Here is a 23,995-nt window from a genome sequence, read left to right on the forward strand (position 1 = left end):
ATCACACCACCACCATCAAACCTGTCACTCGGGCCATGACCCGGACCTCTCTCTAGGGCCTCCTATCCAGGATACGTCTAAATCTTGCTGATTCTAAGACCCGGCCTTTCCTAGCCATCCACACAACTAAAATTCCCGTCCAAGCTTTCATCATCTCGTGTCTCAATGACTGCAACATCCATTGCTCCTCTCTGAATCCCTCCACTGGCTCCCCCTTCTCTAGTGCATCATATGTAAGCTGCTTCTCTTCAGTCTGAAGGCCCTTCACTGTCAGTCCCCACACACACCTACTGTCTCTCATTCCTTATTGAGCTGTCGATGCTCACCTCTGATCAGCCCACGACACCAGCCTCCAGAGTAAAGTACTGCTGCACATGAACGAGGGGGAATCAGCCAGTGCAGGGGATCAGCTGTATGTTCCATTGACTCCACTGATAGATTTGCAAACTCTTCACTGTGAGCACAGTTGGTCAGAAAACGGAAAATCAATGTTGTGAAATATTTCAAAATTTCATATTTGTTTCTATTGGAACTATTTTTTTGTGGGGGGGTCAACATTTTAAATGAATTTTTTTTAAATATATTTATAATTCTAAATTTTTTCTTTCACCCTTTTTTCTTTTTTACCTCTGAGTGCAATAGAATGAATAACTGTTTTCTTTTTTTCCCCTACTCTAACTTTTGAAAATACCACCGACTTTGGAAAAGTGACAGAGTGGCAAAAGGAAAAACAAAACTCTGTGACCTCCATCATACAACCTTTCCAAGCAGTGTGAAAAGCTTTTTTCTGCAGTGTGAAAAGCTTTTTTTTTTTACCCTACCCAAAATCTTAGACTCACAGAAATGTAGGACTAGAAGGGACCTCGAGAAGTCATCAAGTCCAGTCCCCTGTACTGTGGCAGGACCAAGTAAACCTCGACCATTCCTGACAGATGTTTGTCCAGCCTATTTTTAAAACCTTCCAATGATGGGGATTCCACAGCCTCCCTTGGATGCTATTCCAGAGTTCAATTGCCCTTATGGTTAGAAAGTTTATCCTAATAACCCCAAGCACTGAGGAGTTACATGATATGGGCTGTTGTTTTAGTCCTGGATTCACATTGGCTGCATCTCCAAATGCAAGATCACGTCAGTGATCTCAATATACAGCTAATCTCTAGTCTCTCCCCTCTGCACTGAGGAGTGATCTCCTTTCTAGCATGTGTGTAGACCCACCTACACCTTGAACTTCCTCAGTCCTCACTCATCTCTGCTCCCTGCATGTTGAGCTGTCCAGATGGAATCATTTCATTTCCCATTTCGACTCTACTGATAGTGCTGCTGCTTGATAAGTATCGGGAGCTCTGGGGAACTCAAGGCCCTGACAACTCTGGCATGAGCTCTGTAATATTTCAGAAATGATTTGGCAATCCTGCCCCCTGGCCAAATTCAGTTCCCTGCTCAAAAGGAAGGAGGGTGCTAAAGCCTCTAACATAACAATACTAACAAACACTTGCGACTATTTTGTTAATATGAGCAAAACCAAAACCCTGAGGTTTTTTCATAATCTGGTTCTCTGAAACAGCTGAAGCATTCACCAGGCAGGTCAGCCTGAAGCAGAGGCCCTAGGTGGAAAGTTTCAGTTGGGACGGTTAAAGTTGGGCAAAGTTCGAAGCAACTGAACACAGGGCCTTATCATGGGAAGTTCCCCAGAGCCTGTGGGGGGAGGCGATGAAGGGAGCTCTGAGGCCAGTGCAGGGGAGGACGAGGTGTGAGACAGGAGATAGGTGGGGCTGAACTGAGACTGTAGCGATACACACCCTGTACACAGTAGTCACCGTTCACTACCAATCTGTCACTGGTTGATTGCGCACAGCCGTAGGCGCAGGCTGGTGCATCCGCTGCACCGCCCCAGGAGTCGCTCTCACTCAGACATCCCTCTGAGTCACAATCCCTACCCACTTCCTCCTTTCTGCTGTGGGGAGCGGGACAATCATTTGCTACTGGCCTCTAACAAGAAATAACACAAAGAGCACCCCACATTCCTCCCGATCACCCTGAAACAGACGCCTTCACCCCCATCTCGCCATCGTCAGCACACGTCTGCTTGCACTGCCAGCTGCCAGAGGGGCTGTTCTCCGGTGGGGAAGCCTGAGGTCAGAGCTTTGTGTTATACTGTGATGGCGAGTCCCAGATATGCTGGGCGGGGTGTGGTGGGGGGGAGGAATATGACTTGTTTCCACACAGCAGGATGTGTCTGTGGAAATGCTGACTCTGCTGCATAGGGTTTCAGGTGGGTCCCAGAACCATCCCTCGCTGGACACTGCCTTGCTTTAAGGGTTTGCATGCATGGGCAATCCATCCCCTTCAGCAACAAAGATGTCTCTTTGTGGAAATGTCCTTCGTTTTAAGCTCTACGCAGACTGCCTGGTAGGAGCAGATCTAGGCCAGGAGGCTGGGGCTCACCGTGGGATGTGAGTCCTTGCTTCATCCATACACAACAACCTCTGTAGGAGCTGCAGGGCCGCCCGGGGGGCGGGGGGCAAATGGGGCAATTTACCCCAGGCCCCGGGCCCAGCAGGGGCCTCCATGAGAGTTTTTTGGGGCCCCTGGAGCGGGGTCCTTCACTCGCTCTGGGGGCACCGGAAAACTCTCGCAGGGCCCGGGCCCCCGGAGCTTCTTCGCTCCTAGTCTTCGCTGGCGGGGGGTCCTTCCTCTCTGGGACAGGAGGACCCCCCGCCGCCAAATTACCGCCGAAGCGGGACCCGCCGCCGGAGTGCAGCCAGGTCTTCTGCGGTAATTCGGCAGTGGGGGGGCCCTTCCGTTCCAGGACCCACCGCCGAAGTGCCCCGAAGACCCGCGGTGGGGGCTGCACTTCGGCGGCGGGTCCCGCTTCAGCGGTAATTCGGCAGTGGGGGGTCCCCGCCATGGGTCTTTGGGGCACTTTGGCGGCGGGTCCTGGAACGGAAGGACCCCCTGCCACCGACTTACCGCCGAAGCGGGGCCCCCCACCACCGAAGACCCCAGGCCCCCAGAATCCTCTGGGCGGCCCTGAGGAGCTGGACAGAGTAAGCCCTGCACAAAGGCCTCAGACTCTGGCCCTGCGCTGGCAGAGTAGCAGTCAGTCCTGCCCCCCTCCGTAGGTCCCGCTCAGGGCTCTGGAGCTGCACTTTACACCATCCCTCTTGCCAAGTCCAATTTTAAAATATGTTTTAAAAATACATTCAATTTTGCTTCCACAGATGAGCTCTCCTCAGTGCTTTGCAGTGCACCTCCCCTCCCCCATGCACTCCACACTCCCGTCTGCTGCCAGAGAGGGTGAGGAGCCAGCCCATGTGATCTTGTACACAAAACAGACACCCAGCGACCTCCCCATCTGGGACTCCCCCATTATTTCACTCTGCTGGAGCCTATTCACCGTGCTCATTTTAATCCATAGGCAACATCATCCCAATAATCTTCCTTGGCTCTCAATCCACTGAGCTAGCGATGTTCCTCAAATCCTCTCAGCCGGAGAGCAAAGCAATCTTTGCTACCTCATTTCATCTCGCTTTGTTTTTAATCCCTGGAAACATGGACCGGGTCTGAACGCATGTGCCGCTTTAGCTACATAAATCTGGAGAAGACGGGCAAGGTCTAAGCCCTGCATCCCAGTCCTCGGGATGTAAACCAGCGTTTCTGAATGTGACTCTGCCAGCTCTGCAGTCTGCCCTCTCCAGCCCTGGCATGGGCAGGTGTTGTACTCTCGGTTGAGGAGGGAATGCCTCTATTTCCATCACAGCAGATACCTTGGACCTGTCACTCATTCCGGACTCAATGCCACCTCTCCTGAGATCAGACCGGTGTAATATTTTAGGGAGGGGAGGAATAATTCTATATTAGGGTGGGGGCAATTCTCTGTTATCCTGGGAGTTTAATTGTTTCAAGTTGCTCTAGATTTGGCAGGTTAGACGTGTCCCTGGCAGAGACAGAATAGTGGGCAGAATGCAGGGGGGAGAGCCAAAACAGCATGAAAATACCATTTCAAAACCCAGTAGTGGTGACGATGATGACAAAGGTGATGATCTTTGACATGTTCGCTGCCCTTAAACTATACCTGCCCTGAGGAGCAATTAGTCTGACACGCTGGATTCCAGTGATGCACACCCCCATTCTGTGTTTGTGCATGTGTGCACTTATGCACGCACACACACACACACACACACACACACGCTTCCTTAACAGAGGGAATTCCAGCTTTTCTATGTGCTCTCCCCTGGCAAGCCAAGCCAATGGGAGCTGTGGAGCGGCAGGACTGGTTCTCCAGGGAGCCATTTGAGCCCTGGCTCACTCTCACCTCAGCAGATACAATCAGAGGAGCAGGATTTTGATGAGGCCCTGGGAGCTCCTCATTCATTCTTTGTGTGGACCATGCATGAGTCTCTAAACGTGCCGGAGCCCTGCCTGCGTTTGGGAGGGGGTCTTTGCAGCTGGCTTGATAGCTATGCTGCCCCCTGCCCCAGAACACCAGGGCAGGATCAAGCTGACCCTCTTTTGGGGACTGCAGGGAAGGGTCTTTGGGAAGCAGATGCTGAAGCCATTTCCTGTACTGGAGGTGCAATGAGGGAGGGAACCAAAGGGGATGCTGTTACTCCCTTCTTACATCTCCAGCACATCAGCCAAGTGCTGTCTGGACCCAGAGAGCAACTACCCCATGCAGTCACGTTAGCAGCTCAGCCGGCTGGCTGCAGTCCAGATCATTAACAGCCGGCTCTTTCCTTCCGGCTGACTGTGACCCTTTCTATTACAACAAGGGCAAGCGCAGAGGCATTTTATTTCTTTACGTTGTAGATCTCGGGGCACAAGAGCTTGTGCTCTCCCTTACCCTCTGCACTTGGCCTGGCAGGAGACAGCGCTAAGACCGTGTGCTACAAGCACATCACCAGCGGCTCTGCAGGCCACCAGGCATTACCACGTTATCCCAGCAACACCACACTGTGCTATGGAATTTAAACCTGATTCCCGGCACAACGGGAGGGATGGGTGCCCCCAGCAATCCCCCATGAGGCCGGTCACACCGAATGAGAGCAGGATCTCACTAAAATGCACAGATTAAAAACAAAGTGAGACCCGTTTGCTGGCGACTCTTGCGTGCAGAGGCTCCAGAGGGGAAACTCCTCTTCTCCTTGGGAGGGACCCTGACCATATAGCAGCCCTGTTAGCTAGCTCCCTGCCTGACGCTGTGAGTGCTGGGTCCAGCCCATGGAGGCTAGTCAGTGCTTCTTTCCTTGGGTCACCCTACTCCTCCGGCAGTATCATCCCAATCCCTCCTTTGGGTCTCTGGTGCCGCCTCCCACAGGACAAATCCAGCGGGGACAGAGGGAGGAAGCATACAGCGCGTGCGAGAGCGGGGACCCTCGTTCTGGCAGGCAGGGTGAAGGCGAGCGCATGGATCAGCCTTTGCTCTCCCGCCCTCACACACTGCTGCATCCCCACAGCTTGACCCAGCCCTGTTCTCACTGCCTTTGAAAACTGGTGAATCACTGGAATGGGTTCCCTCGGGAGGTGGTGGAATCTCCTTCCTTAGAGGTTTTTAAGGCCCCGCTTGACAAAGCCCTGGCTGGGATGATTTAGTTGGGGATTGGTCCTGCTTTGAGCAGGGGGTTGGACTAGATGACCTCCTGAGGTCCCTTCCAGCCCTGAGATTCTATGATTCAGTGGGATTCTAGATGACCAGCTATTTCACTGAAAATGGCCCCCAGCCCTTCAGTGCAGATGAGGGGTGCTGAGCACAAAGGACCTAGGGGAGCAGATGGCTTCCCCCAGGCCTGCTCTAACCTACACAGCTTTGTAACAGTCCCGTCAGGGGCTCCCCACTGGCCAGGGAACTCCAGAATGCCCCGTCCCCTTCCACAGCCGGGAATGCACACAGCTCGAGTAGGACCAGCGTAGCCGGCTCCATGGAGGGCAGCTCCCCAAAGCAAGGACAATCCCCGGCTGCCCTGGGAAGTGAGCTTTGTGCCGAATGGACCTATCGGGGCTGAGGATCTGACCCATCAGGCTGCTGAGTCTCCGGATGATCTCATGACAGATGGCAGGGAGACAATTACAAGTTAAAGCTATGAAATCAGTGAGCACTGATTGAAAATAATAGAAAACTGCATGGAAAACTGAAGGTGGGACATCTAGAAAAATACAGAGGGAGTCCAGTGACATGGGTCCTATCCCAGGCTGGCAGGTCTCACCTTTTGTCTCTCTTATTCAGACTGTAAACAATTTGGGGCAAGGGCTGTCTCATATTATGTGGTTGTACAGCACCTAGCGCGATGGGACCCTGATCTCACCGGGGGCTTCTGGGGTCTACTGAAATACAAAGAACCATTATTTTAAACAATGTTCTTCCATTTTCTAATAGGGCACCCAGAGCGCGGGTTGGTCAGGCTTTGGTGTAGACTTTTGTATAGGACCGAAATAAATACACAAGTGCTACGCGTTGTTATTAACCATGGAGAGCAGCTCCTACTAGATCCTTAGCCAAGGGAAACCATCCTTTTTTTATCTGCAAAACCCCAGATCCATTCACTCCCCACTACTGTGGACGTTCAGGTTTGGATCTTGTGTTTCTTACCTACATTTGAGTAAACAAAAGGCAGATTTTGCAGGGTGGGAAATGATCATTTCTCCAAGAGAGATAAAATGTCTGTGAAAAGAGAGGCATGCTTCTGCCCGAGGTTAATACACCAAATCTGTCTGCATTTCAAAAGGGTGCCCTGGATAGAGTCTGCAAATCCTCACAGATCCACAGTTAGCAAAACTTGGGAGCGTCACACAACCCATCCCCATACAATCGACCCAGTGGCGCCTACTGTGTCTATCATGTGAAGCAACACTGAGTGCTGCATCTTTGGGCAGGAATGAATGCAGGAGTAGGATACACACACGCCCGATCTTCCATCTGCCTGGACACAGTAGGGCAACACAGATCCACTGCCAAATAGGGCAGGCCAGAGAGAGCCTGACCATACTGCCCCCCCCAATGTACCCCACAGAACAGTGCTTCAGGGGTCTCTATCGGTGTCAGGGTACAGGGAAACTCATGGCGGGAGGCCAACGGGGTTAGCTGTGGAGCCATGAATATGGACCAAGGCAATCACAGAGCCCTAGACTGAAAAGGTATGATACAGTGGCCATCCACTACCACCGAGTGACCGCCAGACAGCATGAGGACTAGTACAACACCCACACGGCTCAGCTGCCACAGCAGACAGAACATCTGTGAGTTCTAAGGGTCAGATTCTCACCTGCATCAAGATTTGATCAGTGCAGCGGGTGAATGTCAGGATATTGATTACAGCTCCTTGATCTCTAGCTGCCCCAGCCCAGGCCCCAGGGTGAGTTAGAGCAGCCTGGAAGTCGCTCCAATTTATGACTGCTAGCTACAGTCCCCGAGGGACCACAGGGCAGCTGAGAACTGCTGTACGGAGCTCAGCTTTCCACCCTGGCATGCCCCTTTCTTTCCCCCGACCCACGCCCTGTGTCTGGGGTGAGGGCAAAGCTAGTGCAGGAGGCAGGTCCAGTTGATAATTCCCCTCCATCTGGGGAGTTCTCAACTGGCCATCTGCAGCCAGATTACATGCTCTTCACACTGCTCAGGTACTGCAGAGAGGGCAGATCTAGTGCTGAGAATCTGACCTGATACATGCAGAAGAGCCGCAGAAAAGAATACAGTTGTGATGGGTCTGTTTACTACATTCCTACCCATTAAAGACGCAGCACAACTGGCTTTGTATAAATGAACCTCTGGCTGATACAGGATATATCAGGTATCTGCAATGAAACACTCGTTTACTGCCTGGTTATGAATGCTGGAAAAATAAGGGTTTAGAGAAATCAGCTGACCCAAACTTCACTGCAGCATAGTGTTAAGCAGCCTGCACTGCAGAAAAACACATTTTAAAAAGAGATACCACCAGGGGTGCTGGAACAATTTGTACAGTGGGGGTGCTGAGAGCCATTGAACCAAACTGTAAACCCTGGATATGATGGAAACCACTTCAAGTCAAGGGCTGCTGCCACACCCTCAACACCCCTCGTTCCAGCACCTATGGACACCACTTCCTATCGGTTGGTCCTGGCTAGGCGTTTCTGCAAAAGCAGAATGCAAGGGACACTGACGACAACAAATTAATCTGACCCTTCCGTGGTGTAGGCAGCCCTTAAGTAGGTTTGTTAGTAACTCCTAGGGCTAGGACTGCATATACCAGAGACTAAATTCAGCTAGGGGTAGTATACACTGAATTTTTTTAGGCAAAGGTCATAAAGCAAGGCAATGCAGAGCCATCTAAGCAGTGGTAGCTCACTGGGACACCATCATCATGTCTGTATTTTGCTGGCAAGGACAACGTATCTGGGAAATCATTATGCACCCCTCAGCGGCTGAGGGTGCATGCGCTGAGCACGCTCGAGTCAGACCCTGACAGCAGGCTCTAAAACTGTCACTGCAGATCTGTTTTCACTTCAGCTAAATCTCAGCCTAGATTAAAATCAAGAGAAGATTTTGTTTTCCTCTTTCCTTTTTCCTGTAGTGGGTCCTGTATACCCCTGGGTCTAAGCAGTGGGCAAAATACACCAACGACTAATTGATCTGTTTGCAAAATCAGCTTCACCCCAATCTAGTGGGAGCCAAAGCCACTCTCACCTACTCACACGAATGGTCTGTTGGGCAGGATGGCTAATTAGTAATGCTGTGTATTCCTTAAGGATCAGCCAATTGGGGTGAGTGGGTTACTCGCATGAGTAAGGGTTTCAGGATCAAGCCCTTGGCTATTAATTAGAAAGGGTGCAATGATGCCAACACTGCAGCCTTTGTATTTCTTTGTTCATGCGAGGAGTCCCTCTGGCTGAAAGGGCATTACTCGCGTGAGTAAAACTGCAGATGTGTTGAAGTGTTTGCAGGATCAGGGATTCGTTTGCAGGAATAGTGCTTGGTCCTTAGGCAAGTGCGGGGGAAGGAAGCCCAGCAGTATAAGGGCCATGCACAATACAGTCCCTGCAGTGACTGCTCTCTCCCTACGGCCCCGCAGCCCAAAGACCCAAACAGGGAGGGGAGGAGGTGACGCTGTGCATCTGATAGCGTGTCCCTAATGCATTAGCGCTGTGCGTAATGATCCATTTTCTGAATATTAAGACATTTACAAATGGAATCTGTGTGTTACCAATTCACACAAAGATGAAAAAGTGGTGAAAGAGGATATATAGACAGCTGGGTGACATTTTTATACCAAAGTTTTTTCCAGTGAAAAAGGCAGATTTGAGTCAGACAGAAACATTTCACGAATGTGTGCTGATTTTTGCAAATTGTTTTGGTTGAAAAACAAACTAAACAACTCTCCTTAAAAGTTTAAATGTTTTGTTTTGACATTTTTTAAATGAAGCACATCAACTGTTCGATCGGAACAACTTTTCATTTTGAAATTACCTTTCATTTTATTTTTTTTTAAGTTTTAGAAAGGGAAAAAAACTCAAAATCAAAACAAAACTTTTTTTCCTACTTTTTGATTCACCAATAATTTAAAAAAATATAGTCTTCAGTTTGAACTGAAACAATTTTTTTTATTGCCTATGAACCAAAAAATGAATTATGCACATAACCCTCTCTCTATATATATATATTATGGTAAAGGCAGGATAGAAGGAAATAAGGGATGTGACGTTCCTGGTAGGAGCCCCAAACAGACACAGCTTTCATATTGGGATGCTGAAATTAATTAAATCAAACTATTTTTGCTTTTCAGCTTTTAAAAGGAGTATAGATGGTAATTTGTAAATTCGAGTAACTCATGCTGCAACATGTTACTGTAATCTGATCGCATGTACGCACGCACACCTCCAAGATATGCTATGTTCCTTCAGCAGCTCCTTATTCCCTTTCCACCCTTGATGTTGGTGTGACAACGTATCCATTTAGCCAGTAGGCACAATCCTAAATATTTTGTTGAGAAATAATGCGTTGTGCTGTTAACTGTTAAGGAACTGGACAGTAAAATACATCAGCAGTGTTCCAGAATCAACAGCTTATGCATGCAAAACATCCTTCTGCACTCTCCACAGCAAAAGCAACACAAAAAACCTCATCCACTAATGACATTCTATACCCAACAAATTTGAATGGTTTTAAGTTAACAATGCAGAAAAGAATATACATTTTGGATCATCATATATTGCTCCATTTCTAAAGTAATAAACTTTGGCATATGTGTCATGGAAAATGGAAAGATCTAATAGCTAGAACAGCAGTGAGAGAGCAATGCAAACTCCATTCTAGCAATTAATGGGTTGTCAACATTTCATGTTATTTCAGCAAACAATTCTCACGATTTGTGAGATGTGGATCGTCCGGGGCAGTGGGGTGCTATATTTTTCTAGCAGAAGACAAACACCATCTCATTCTGATGCATTTTTATTTCTAGAAAAATGGGATGCCATATTTTTAAACTCAAAACCAAAGATCACATCACTCTAGAAAGAGCTACAGTTTAATTTTTCTACCAGGAGACACATAAGCTACCACTGATAGCACAGCAGTTCTTGTTTTAACTTAGGAAACATTTTGCAATTTAAGAAATATTGTGTCTTTTTGCACTGACATATAGGTTTTTTAACCTTCCATCAGTAAACTCAGCTTCCAATATTTCAAAATACACTTTGTTAATGTGCATTCCATACCATGAATTATATTGTGCTCGTAATTTGTGACAGTTTGTGCTTCAAAATTAGTCTGTTGGTACAGAAATATGGGGGAATGAGGGAATTTCAGACCCACCACAAATACAAACTTTTAAACAGTCTTCAATCCATTTTAAAGATTTTTTTCTTTTTATTTTGATGAAAGGAGGTCACAATGAAACTAATATTTTAAAATATCTAACCAGATTAGAAAAACATTTATCATAACATTCAGGACAAAGAAATAAAAAACTAGTTTTAAATCAAAGAACATTAAAAAATGTTCAGAAAAAGAAAATTCAAAACAGGGAAAAATCTGAGATTCGGGACTTTTTAAAAAAATAATTACTGCACAACATTGAAATTGTGTAGTCATAAATATAACAAAATATTTCCCCAAAGCTACAACTTTTCAGGATTTTTCAATTTGGAAATGAAGGAAAATGTCCATCTTTGATATATCTGTCTATAAAATCATTGACCTTCATTGTATTTTAGTTGCAGTGCTGAAGAGTCATTGTTTCTGTTATTTTCACATGACTTCTGTGACAGAAAATTGTATTATATTCCATTCACATTAAAATTAAATGACATACTGTAGAAGATCTGAACTACAGAAAAAATATTTCTGCAAGCAATTGTCTAAAAATCTCTGGAATTCAAGGGTGATATTTTAGGATTTCTGAAAAACTGATCTATGCAACACTATTTTAAAAATAAATATTTGACTTTCTGAAATTTTAACATAAAACTTAAACTTACTTGTTATAAGAAAAATATAATAGGAACATGTTGGAATTGGAAACAATTTATCTAATGTACAACTTAATCTTAAAGCAAAAGACCCTTTCGTAACATACTTTAACTTTAAGGAAAAGAGAATACTATCAATAAAATGCATTTTTTTTTCCAAAATCTAGTTAAATATGTTCCCTCATTGTTTGAAAAGAATTACAGACACTGATTCACAGACATAAAGATGGTAAATATCAGACAACTGTTTGCCTGCGTTTCAGAATGATGAACCAAAGGTTTTTAATTCACAAGCGATAAAAGTCTCTTATATAGACAATATACGTTTTGATTTTTATCTTGTCATACCAAAATTAATCATTTCCTTTTTATCATTTCCATATGCAATACATTAATATCGCCAGTTCTGTTTTCATACTATTTGTGCTCCATAGGTGCATATTATCGACAATATACGAAGGATGTACTGTAAATTATACCTAATAGGCATATTTAGCCTTTTTTAATTTAACACTTGGGACGGGTCATATTAATACCCTATTACATTATCTTTATTATATCAAAATATTTGCTAAGACAGTAGGTTATGGAAATAAATTACACATCATACCAATGTAAAAACAATCATTATTTTTGCTATCCCACTTGGTTGTAAAAAAGAGTAAAAGAATAGCTATTAAGATATGTAAATTGTTCAAGTAGTTGACTTTATATTCATTTTGTTCTCTTTAAAACTGTCACCATTTCTAAATCTATACTACCATGGCTGTCTCATCATAGATTTTTAAATATGTCTAAAGAAACCTTAAGAGGTTCACTTAAGAAGACTCTTAAAAGACTTCAAAGCTCTTTTATCCCATTTGGTATAGAAAACTACCTTTATATTTCATGCTTCCCACTAATTTTTATTTGTAGGAGAAGTTATTTAACAGCAGTGGTTTTCCACCAACATGATCTTTTAAATCTTCTTACCTCCGAAAAACAGCTGCTTTAGAAATGATTTGGTTTGATGCGGGTTTCAGACAGATGGTCACCCTTTTCACGTTTGGAAAAGATGAAAAATGCTAAGAGAAAAAAATTACAGTGATATTTTGTTCTAAACCACAGAGGGATCTAAACCTCATTGGCCTCAGGATGGGAATCACGTGACATGGGACAAAGAGCATGTGACCTATTTTCTCCCAGAGCCCTTGGTTTCCCTTGAAACAGGGATGCACCCAGCACTGATGTTGTCATTTCAATGGTTTAAAAAAAAAAAAAAAAAAAAGAGGCCACTGAGCAAATCAGGTTGCCTTGGGGCCATGGGGATGAACCAGCCAGGACATTCAACATGAACAGGAAAAGAGCTCCAATATTAATCAGGCGGGACCCTTCCTGAGCGTATGCCTCTGCTGCAATTAGACACCCGTGGCTGGGTGTCTCAGTCTCACGGGGCTTGGACTAAGGGGCTGTTTAATTGTGATGTACGTGTTTGGGCTCAGGCTTGGGCTCCTGCTCCAGCTCTGGGACCCTTCCACCTTGCAGGGCCCCAGAGCCCAGGCTCCAGTCCAAGCCCCAACAATTAAACAGCCCCTTAGCCTGACCCCCTGAGCCCAAGTCTGGCACAGGCCAGCCATGGGTTTCTAATTACAGTGTAGACACCCTGAACGAGCGGGAATTTTCTACTGTACGTGGCAAATGTGAAATTTGAACACACTTCTCCAATAGATTCCCCTCTACGGATCACACAGAGAGCTGGCCCGTGAACAAGACAAAGGGAGCAGGCAAAGCCTTGACCCTCAGAACCCCAGGAAAATGTCTCTCATCGGGGGGCCATAAAACATTGAAAATATTCTTACAATCAAAAGCAAGGAGAATCTGGCTTCCCCACCCCCCTGCATATCCTTCCCCTTCAAGGTCCAGTATTCCTCATCAACTGCCTGAAACACACACATCCATTGAATTGGCTTGTCCTTATCACTGAGGCGTGGTTTACTCTTACTTGAATAATAAATATAAGGGGGTTGTGAAAAATGTTGAATTTGAACAAGAGGTTGCTACCCTGCAAAGGTTAAGAAACACTGTCCCATGAGAAGGGCAGACGAAATGAGGAATGATCCCAGCTGGACCAAGTCTGCTTTCGTGGAAGGACCCAGCTGTGATTACAAGAGCATTATGGAGTACGAGGTCCATCCCCCGCCGTATGGCAGGTTAGGTTTTAGTATTGCCAATCCCAAATGTTCGAGAGTCAGGCACTAAACATAATGGGATGGCTTAAAAATCATGAGATTAAAAAAATGCAATTGGGGGAGGGGTTTGTGGGGCGGCGGGAGGACTTCGGGCTTTAGAGCCTCTAGGGGTCACTGTTTCAAGCTTTTCTCCACCACCATGAGGGCTAGAGATGAACGTGTTTTAAAAAGGAAAGTGGGAGTGAGGCATGTTGGGAGCACGGGGGCAAGACCACCGGGTGAGCAGTGGGGGTGGGTTCGGGGACAGGGAGCGGAGCAGGGATTTCCCTTTCACTGAGCGACGTGCTCTCGCTCCCTGGGAAGGGCAGGTCCCTGGGCTCTAAGCCACAGCCCAAGCACTGCGCCAGCTCTCCTGCTCCTGCAGCCTCGGCGGCTCCTGCAGCCTCGGCGGCTCCTGCAGCCTCGGCGGCTCCTGACTCTGCAGGGACACCGCGGGCTCGCTGGGCTGGTGGCCGAGGTGGGATGACACGACACCTATTGTGGATCTGGCGTCTCCAGCTGGGAAAGCTGTTCCAGTGTGAGGTGTAGGTTGGTGTTTTCCCAGCGCCTGGCTCCTGCGTGCAGTTGTGGGCTTACTTGAGTCAGGGCTGCTGTAACCCCTAAGTCTGCAAAGCTCATGAGGCAACATTCCCTAGAAAAGGCCCTTTTCTCTGTTGAACTCTTGCCGTCCCATGCAAGGAGGCTCAACACACGTTCCCACCGTTAATCACACCCCAACATGAAGATGCTTATTCCTCAGGATTGGTCACAGGGGCAGAAATCCTTTCACTTGGGGCCTCTGCTATACCGCAATCGAAGAAGACGTCAGTATCATTCTACATTCCCTTCCTGGAGAGATTTTTCCAAGCAAGACGAACTCCATTTCTGCATGAGATGTTGTACATTTTTAACACACAGTGTCTACTACAGTCACATTCACCACTGGGAGAGGGGAATGCTGGAAATGGGTGAACAGTTTTGCCACAAAAGCCCCTCAGTTTTGTTCATATGGTTTTAAAACCCGAACATTTCACCTTCAGTAACACTCCAATGACCCGAGACAACTGTACAGATCCGTTTGTGAAACACTCTGCTGGCTTCAAGTTCTGTCTTGTGAGATTCCAGGCAGAGGTGCCAGGGCAGCCAGTCCTGACAATGCCAGCACAGAAAGAGGATGTAGGCTAGAGAAAGTAACACACACACAGCATGTAGTATTTACATGGACACACTTACACCCCCGCACAGGTGGGGACAGAAGAGACGAGACACATAGGTGCTCCAGCTCCAACTTCAAAGACACATGGGAACCTGTACCAGTGCCTGTGCTTCCCAAATCCCCAGCTCTGTGCTCTGGCCACGGCAGGGAAGCCAGGACCTGACGGGTTTCTCTGCAGAGTGGCCCAGATAAGCGCAATCTCTGGTAATTAGCACTTTGCTGCTCTAGGGTCTGATCAGCACAGTTTTGCAGCCATTCTCAGGGCTTGACTCTGGCACATTATTTAAGCTTCACCATATATTATATTCGTATTGAAGAGTGCTAGTTGGACGTATCTGTGCTCCGGCCTCATTCCTGGATCGGAGGTGTATCTAGGACAGCATGTGGCCTGCCCTGTCAGGTGACCCATAGTTTGTCTACAGGGCAGTACATATTCTCTAATCGCACCCTTACATGAGACAAAGATTCTAAAGCCAGAAGGGACCATTGTGATCATCTAGTCTAAGCTCTGTACAGCACAGGCCAGAGACCTGCCCCACAATCATTCCTAGAGCAGATCTCTCAGAAAGCCAGCCTCTCGAGGTCCCTTCCAGTCCTAGAATCTATGAATCTATGATTTATGTGAGCACTATTATCTTTATCAACCAAACTTGTAAAATCATCAAAAATAGATATTGAGTTAGTTTGACAGAATCTATTTTCCATAAACCCCTGTGGATTTGCATGTTATTTTAACCTCTTTTAGTTCTTTATTAATCGAGTCCCATATCAGCCACTCTATTGTCTTTCCAGGATTGATGTCAGGTTGACAGGCCTATAATTACCCAGCTCATCCCATTTACCCTTTTTAAAAACTGGCAAAACAATAGCTTTCTTCCAGTCTTCTGGAACTTCCCCAGTGTTCCAAGACTTATTGGAAATCAACATTAGTGGTCTAGCGAGCTCCCTAGCCTGGTCTTTTAAAACTCTTGGATGCAAGTTATCTGAACTTGCTGATTTTAAAATGTCTGACTTTATTAGATTCTGTTTAACATCCTCTAGAGATACTAGTGGAATGGAAAGAGTGTTATCACTACCATATGATGAGACTATATCATCTGTTTTTCCCCAAATACAGAACAGACATATTTATTGAATACTTCTGCCTTTTTTGCATTGTTAATGATAATTCTACCATTTCCATCTAGTAATGGACCAATACCATTGTCAGGATTTTGTTTGTTCCTAATATATTTTAAAAACTCCTTATTGTCCTTAAAGCTGATTGCCATAGATTTCTTCCTATGTCCCTTTGCTTCCCTCATCCATTTTCTACAATTCCTAGCTTCTGATTTATATTCACTACTATCTACTTCCCCTTTCTTCCATTTGTTATATATATTTTTTTATTTTTTTACAGCTTCCTTCACTTACCCTCTAAACCAATCTGTTTTTTTAATCATCATAGCGTTCTTCCTTAGATGAGGGATTGTGACTTTTGAGGCATCTAGTACAATGTTCTTAAATGATTCCCAATTATCATTCACTTTTTTTTGCTGATTAAATTCTTCTTCCCAGTTGATTTGGCTCATAATTGTTTTCAGCTTTGTGAAATTGGCCTTATTGAAGCACCAAATACACATATTTCTGGTCTGGACTTTATTCTGCTTGCACATTATAAATGTGATCAAGTCATGAAGTAATGACTCAGTGATGAAGAAATATCGTCCACCAAAATCCATCTGATCAGTTTAGCACTGCCTGACTGACTCTAGGAACATAGATAGCATCGGTGACATATACAAGACTTAACATAATTGCAAATAGCTACTGCCTGTTCTTTTTCAAGACAGTTCCCACCCACTGGGACATCAAGGCTCTTCCCAGAGGTGGCAGCCCCAACCTTAGGCCACCCTTGTGGACATGTACTGTGATTGCTTCAAGTCCTATCTTCACATCAAGCTGATGTGCTGAATGTTGTCTGTCAGCTGCCCTAAATTCTGCGGTATCACCGTGTCAGAGGAACACTTCTTTGTAACAATCACAATGCTCTTTTCATGCCCTGAAGTTTGAGCCCTACAAAGAAAAAGTGGAGACCTGTCCCCAGAGTAAAAATCAGACGTTTTATGGCTTGAAAGTGGGATGCAAAATATCCACCTTTCTTACAACAACATCACAACACATTGCAAACATGCCGACTCTTTTACTTCTACTCTACACTGTCCTCATTTCCCAGGTACCCAGGAACCCTACCAGTGTCTGGTGCTGCAGTTCTAACTCAGAGTTCTTTAGCTTTTCTATTATTAAAGGGCCATATTGAGTGGGCTCCCAGGTGGAACGTGAAGAGCCCTCGGTGTTTGGTGAATACAGAGGATAACCCTGGCAGCTTAGCCAACATTGCCTCAACAAAGCAAGTTCTGGCTGGGAGCTATTGCTGGGCACATTGGCTGTCTCTTTTGACTACACCAATTGTACCCACCCAGGAATGCACACAATCCCAGCAATTAGCAGTGAAAGGGGTTTGTCCAGGATAACGCCCATTTCCCAATCACTTCCTTACCTCTAACATGTCCATATATATATATATATATATATATACACACACACACACACACACACACATCACACACACACACACAGAGTAAAAGAACAGGAAAGAATTGAGCTGGTTTTTGCTCATTTGCAGCTTCTTTATATTTTATAAAAATATCGCCACTGTATAATTCAAAATACACCCCCGAGGAATCCTTTTTAAAAGATTGTGAAGAAATGTAACTGCTTGTAACAGTGAAAGCACTAAAAAGGCAAAGTCGCCACAGTGTTGTGCAAAGTCTCTCCTCCACACCTCCACACAAGCCTGCTAGCCCTGGCATTTTCCAGAACCTGGACTCTGCTGAGCCCTCAGCTAGAGGTTGCTAGTCATGTCAACCTGTCTGGCCGTTTAACAAAATGGAGGAGACCACACTGTGTAACCCGTGCCAGAATTGGAACTCCCTCTACAGAAGCAAAAAGCAGGTGCTCCAGATCAGCTTGCTATCTAAGGGCCAGTCCTGCTCTCGCTGACCCAGCAAACTCCCATTGACTTTGATGGAAACAGAATGGGGTCCTAATCCCTTCTCCAGCCTCTTTTTAACATCATCATCATGCCCGAGTCTGCTGCATGCTCATAACATTTTTCAAAAGCCAACCCCTGCACCCGATGGAAAGGACTCTGTACTCTGACACAATGTGTCAAAGGCTGGTGTATAATCAACACTTCACCTGCTGTCTGGTTTTGAGTTTTTCCACCATCCTGTCATGAACGAAAAAAATTAATCAATGTCATTGCCATGTTATCAGCTTTGCTGGTGGGAGAACACAGGAGCAGTGGATATGGCTTGAATATTAGACAACTGTAGTTATTTAGAATAATATGGGGTCTGATCCTGCATTCATGTTGGAGCTACTCCAGTTAACTCTGTGATAGCTGTGGTGTTACAAGGGGCATGGGTTCTCAGAGCAATGGAAGAAGTACTATAACATTGGTGCTCTGAACCCCACAGCAGGCACCCTGAGTGTTGCAATTATGCCAGGACTCAGAGGCACTCAGCCCTGGCAGCCTATATCACGGTGGGTGGTGGAGACTCAGGAATTCTAAGCAGAAGTGGGTGGAGCCCCTGATTTCGGGAGCTGCATTCTACCGTGGGGGGACGCAGTGAAAAGGGGAGCCCGCAATCTAGAATGTAAGTACATATTTGAATGTCATTGTTTTGCGAGACATGATTGCAAATAAAGTTTTCAATGGATCTAAGAAAGTTCTGAACAACACCAATGTTAAGGATGCTACACTTTTATTTCAAGCAGTGTTAGCTGTGGGGATGATGTGTTAACTCACTATTACAAAAACTCCAAACCATGCAGCAAAAACAAATCCGGCCCATCAAGTCCAACCCAGCTCTTCCCTTCATTCTTACTTGGCTTGGAAACACCCTCATGCTACCAGTTACATTCAAACAGGAAGAAAAAGGGGAAATGCACCTGCTTCCAGCATCACCGTCCTCACTCTTCCACTCCAAATCAACACTATCCATCACCTAAGCGCACTTGTCTAAATCTGGCTGCAAGTAATCGTCTCAATAACTATATCAGACAGACAAACAGACAAAAATGATGTTAGGTTTCTCCCTCAACAGAAAGCAAGTGGGATTAAAGGATCAGAACAAGCACTGCTGAGATTAAAATGATTGACTGTTTTCAAGAACAGAGACTCTCTTTCGATAAAAGCAATGAAGATGTTGGGGGAGGGGATTTATGCCAGACTTTATTGGCCTCAAATTGAGAAAAATCTTAGTCTACAGAAAATCATACAGAGAGAGAGAGAGGCACATTAAAACAGCTTCTGGATTTCGAACTTGTGTTCATGTTTTGTCTGTTATGTTCCCTGGCTGGTCAAAGGACATTTGTCTCTCAGATCATATGGAATTTCTTTACATCTAAATGGTTCTCTGACAGAGGCGTGAGGACACCTCAAGTTACAGTATGCTTCAGAAATACCTGCTGAATTTAAACTCAATTTAACAGCAATTGTCTGCTAATAAAATGTCAGCTTTATTGAGCTGTGATAATTCATTGGGGGTTAACATAAACTGTCACCACCGACATTAAATGTGTTTCCAGGATCACGGAGTGGCACTTAAGTTTTAATTGTCAAAGTGGCAAGCAAGTTAATCTTCACAGTAGCCAAGAGAAATAACAGAACATCAGCACCAACACAGTGTTTGCCTTCAAAATGTACATGCACAAATTGACAAGTCAATACATTACAGTAAGCAAATGCCAGGCTTACCAGAGCAGGAGGAACTTCAGTGGATGGGAGGTGGGACCACTACCCATGGAACACAATGGACACACTAATATTTCCATCTCTTTGCACTTCCCTATATGTTAACTTCCCCATAGCCCCCAGCAAGGTTACCCATGTTCACACAGTGAGGGGTGCTGCGGTAGGGCAGGCTCTCTGACTAATTGCTTCAGAAGGGCGTGAAGGGGAAGCAGGAAACAATGGTGAGAAAGGGAACAAATGTGCAGGGTTTCTGTTTCCCCTCAGGGCAGGGCAATGCACAAATAATCCACTTCCTGGATCAATGCAATTAACTTTACTGGTTCCCCTTCAAACTCACATTAAGCAGAAGGGTCAAATTATGGAAACATGTGGTGTCAACGGAACGTTCCTTCTTCCCGCCACCCTGCAGAGTATTAACACATTCAACTATATGTTTGCTGCTATTTTTTTCCATGAAAACATTCTCCCTTCAGATCACAAAGCCTTGCACTCCTAATCTGGCACTTTACCAGTTGCCATTGGCACCAGATCCAAAGCAAGAAGGGGCAGAAGCAATTTGCCAGTGGAATAGGATATAAAACTAGTCTCAAAACAAGGAACCATTTACTGCTTTGAGGGCCTCACTTTCCATCCGCCCCTTAAAAAGACTTTGCAGTTTTATGTTGAAGTAACTCCCATGCAGCATTCTTTTTAACCTGCCTGTAGACTCTACTCTCAATCCCTAATAGGGCAAACAATTCTCAGTCTACTCGCTTTTCAGAAATCACTGGCTTTCAGGATGTAAAATGCAGGGTTTTTTCTCCTGGTGGATGCTGATATATATGGGTCAGTAGGTTCAGAAACCACAGTGCTGTAAACTTGGGATGATTTGAGCTACGTTCACCCAAGTCTGAACAAACAAATCGGGGGTTTGTAGAAAACCTGGAGCTCATGGGGACCAATACCATGCAGATCTCTTATCTGCATTGCTGATCTCTGTGGCATGTCCTGCCCGCTGGTTCCATATGGAGAGAGATATGCAGCACAAAGCCGAGAATTTTTCCTCACCATTTTTTGTTTGTTTGGGAGGGTGGGAGGTCATCTTGAATCATTGTGATGTCTTTCCTAACATTCAAGATATATTTTAATAATATGTTCTGATTCCTGTAGAGCTGGGAAGATTTAAACAACTATATAATTGAGAGTGATGTTTATGCTAAACAATCTCAGTTCCACCTTGTATTGACACTCCGAATACCTTTCCCAGACCTTAAGGAGAGCGCTGTGTGGCTCAAAAGCTTGTAACATTTGCCAACAGAAGTTGGTCATAAGAACATAATAAAGGCCATACTGGGTCAGACTAAAGCTCCATCTAGCCCAGTATCCTGTCTTCCGACACTGGCCAATGCCAGATGATTCAGAGGGAAAGAACAGAACAGGAGCTCGAGGGCTGGATTAAAATGTCTGAAGGTCTGGATGCAGCCCCCGGGCCGTAGTTTGCCCACCCCTGATCTATGGAGCCTAATCAACTCTGTCTTTAAATAGTGGAGAGGGGCAGGTCAAATAGTACTTGTGACTCAGACAGACCATCAAGCAAAACACCTGTCCCCACCCTCTCTCTTGATGCCCTCAATCAGCACAGGCTAAGTACAGTTCTTTACTCATACAATAAGAACAACAACATTTCATTACTCCCCCCAACCCCCCTGCATTCAAGTGATTTGTAACCCAACCCCAGCCAAAATCTATCACTTGGGCAACACAGCTCTGCTTGCTGGAAACCTAGGTAGATTAGGTGTGAATGTAAATACAATCTGGTCCTAACGCCTTTCCCCCAGCTCATCACTAGCTGTCAGGGAGAGCTCATTTAGACTTTGCTTACAAATCATCATTTGAAATTATTAGGTTGGCCAACATCACCGAAATGAATGCACTGACATTGTCATAAAAAACAACAGCTGTATAAGGAAGTTAGTCTATGTTCATACTTTTCAAATCTATTATACTTTCAGATACACGGATTTTATCATACACTTTATATGCTTTTAAAGTGTGTATTAATGTTTTAATTTCAATTCAAATTTCCAAACAGTCACTAAATTGGCAACACTGCATGTAACTAGTTCACAAAACTGGGGGGGGAGGGTGTTGGGGAAATTCGAGGGGGTGTAGGGAAATCCCTGCAGAGAGTCATTCTGTCACAGAGCTGTGAGTAACACGTATCTGAGAACAGGGTCCTCCTGGTCAATTCTGTCCTATGGCTGACATTATGGAGTGTGGCTTATCAAACGGAAAAGGAGGGAGAGAGAAGTTGATTTATCTGGACTGGTTTCATTTCTGCTTCACAGAGCTCTCTCGCCCTTTTGGAAAAGCGAGCAAGCCATGCTCCCACCTCCCACTCACTAATGGAAAATTTTGCCCCGCTGCCCATTTGTGGCTGTCAATAACTTGGACAATAGAATGGCCTGAAGCCAAAACTGATGTCCCGCTCTAGTAACAAAAGCGGGACGTCAGATGAGAATGACCTCCAGCCTGCCTGCCCCAACTTGGCTCTTTATCATCTCACAATGGACTGCTCTGATGGACACGGTGGAAGGCGCACAGCATGAGCGAGACAAGAACAGAGATGAGAGAAACAAAATCCAGGAGGATATTTTGCCACTGGCCAACATTTCCAAAGAATGGAAACATGATTAAAACTAACCTAAAAGCCTGAGGGCTGTGTAACTACTTGCTGAATGTTCAGCCAAACACAGAGAGAGGTACACTCCACCCTATGTGCAATATTAAAAAAAACCCACCTTTATTTTCCTCAGGGCCACAGCACCCAGTTCTTCCACAGCGTGATGGCTCACATCAAACTCAAGCCCCAGCAAACATTTTGCTGGTTCATCCAAACTCAGCACAGAACCACTCTGAGGGCTAGTCTATACTTACCAGCCGGGTCGACGCAGTGAGTTCGACTTCTCGGAGTTCGAACTATCGCGTCTAATGTGGACGCGATAGTTCGAACTCCGGAAGTGCCGCGGTCGACTCCGGTACTCCACCACTGCAAACAGCGGTGGCGGAGTCGACCTTGGAGCCGCGAACTTCAATTCCGCGGCGTCTGGACGGGTGAGTAGTTCGAACTAGGGTACGTCGAATTCAGCTACGCTATTCGCGTAGCTGAATTTGCGTACCCTAGTTCGACCCCACTTCTTAGTGTGGACCAGCCCTGAGCCTGGAGCCAACATACAGCAACAGACTAGCTCTGAAGGGTGCCTGGCTTCTCCATGCCATCACATGCCCTGTTCATAGCTGTTTTTCAGTCTCCTTGGGTAGCCAACATAAGACAAGATAACCTCAGACTGTTTAAAGACACAATATTATTGATGTGGGGCAAAGCTTACCTTCCCCCCCAGGCCGGCCTCTGGCTCCAGAGAAGTTCTGTGAAGACCATGGTATCACCAGAATGGGGCATGCTGGGGTGTTGCACTGAACAGAACCCAGCAATCCACAGCACAACTGGATAGTGTGGAGCTGAAACAAACAAGCCAAGAGGAAGGTTTGACATGCTTAGCTTGCATAGTGGATGGGCAGTTCAGAGGACAGGCTGCTAGCCTAGGGGGTGCCAGTTCAGTTTCTTGCTCGACCTCGGACTTCCTGCCTGACATGGGAAGAGTCACTTGTGTTTCCTAAAGGTACATAGGCCACTCATGGGCTTCTCAAAAGGACCCAGGCACCTCATGTGACAGATTTATGTTACCAATTTGCCTGGGGCTTTAGGTGATTAGGCTGAGGCCGCAGGATCTTTAGGTGAGGAGATGAAGGAGCACACCAAGTGACTGGTTTTAAAGCTTTATTATTTAAATAACAGTGGTGAGTGATGGGTGTGCCCCACGTTACTTGGAGGAAGGAAGAAAGCATTAGTGACCGAGCCCTAACCCACTTCCATACTCACACACGCACAACCCAAGGCCAGCTAAGCCTGGATGTAACGTAAGAAGAAGAGGGGGAAGGGTAGATGAGAGTTTTGTTCTCTGCACAGGCTGTTTAGGGTTTGCTGTTGATTTTCGACTTGAGAGGGTTTTAAGCCCTGGGTTTTTTCGGGGGCGTTTTTGTTTATGGACCTTCACCCCCCGTGCTCTTGGTACCAGTTTGAACCGGCCTTCTGCGGCTTTCTTAGGTTCCCCAAAACACACCGGCTTCATGGTCACAAGGCTGTTGTTTTTTAACCTACTGGCCTTTGCAATCTGTTTAGTTTTGAAACCTTGTTAGGTTTGTTTGGCTTAATTTTTCTTTTTTACAAGCTTCTGGCTGTTTGGCAGCAGAGAGCTTGTTTGTGTGCGTTGTTTTTGGGCTGCAGTTTTGTTTTTT

The 23,995-nt window shown here is 45.7% G+C and overlaps 1 protein-coding gene across 5 annotated transcripts in view; it reads right to left on the minus strand.

Annotated features, from left to right (window-relative positions):
* PCBP3 (poly(rC) binding protein 3) overlaps positions 1-23,995 on the minus strand; it is a 119,969-nt gene that overhangs the window by 90,548 nt on the left and 5,426 nt on the right. Inside the window, exon 1 of one of the 5 annotated variants that reach the window (XM_039495728.1) lies at positions 19,664-19,720. The exons of the other annotated variants lie outside the window; for them this stretch is intronic. The gene's annotated coding sequence lies outside the window, so the exon portion shown is untranslated. Of the gene's footprint in view, positions 1-19,663; positions 19,721-23,995 lie in introns of those variants that run through there. 5 annotated transcript variants of the gene reach the window in all.

Source organism: Mauremys reevesii, linkage group 11, assembly GCF_016161935.1.
Source record: "Mauremys reevesii isolate NIE-2019 linkage group 11, ASM1616193v1, whole genome shotgun sequence".
Taxonomy (NCBI): Eukaryota; Metazoa; Chordata; order Testudines; family Geoemydidae; genus Mauremys; species Mauremys reevesii.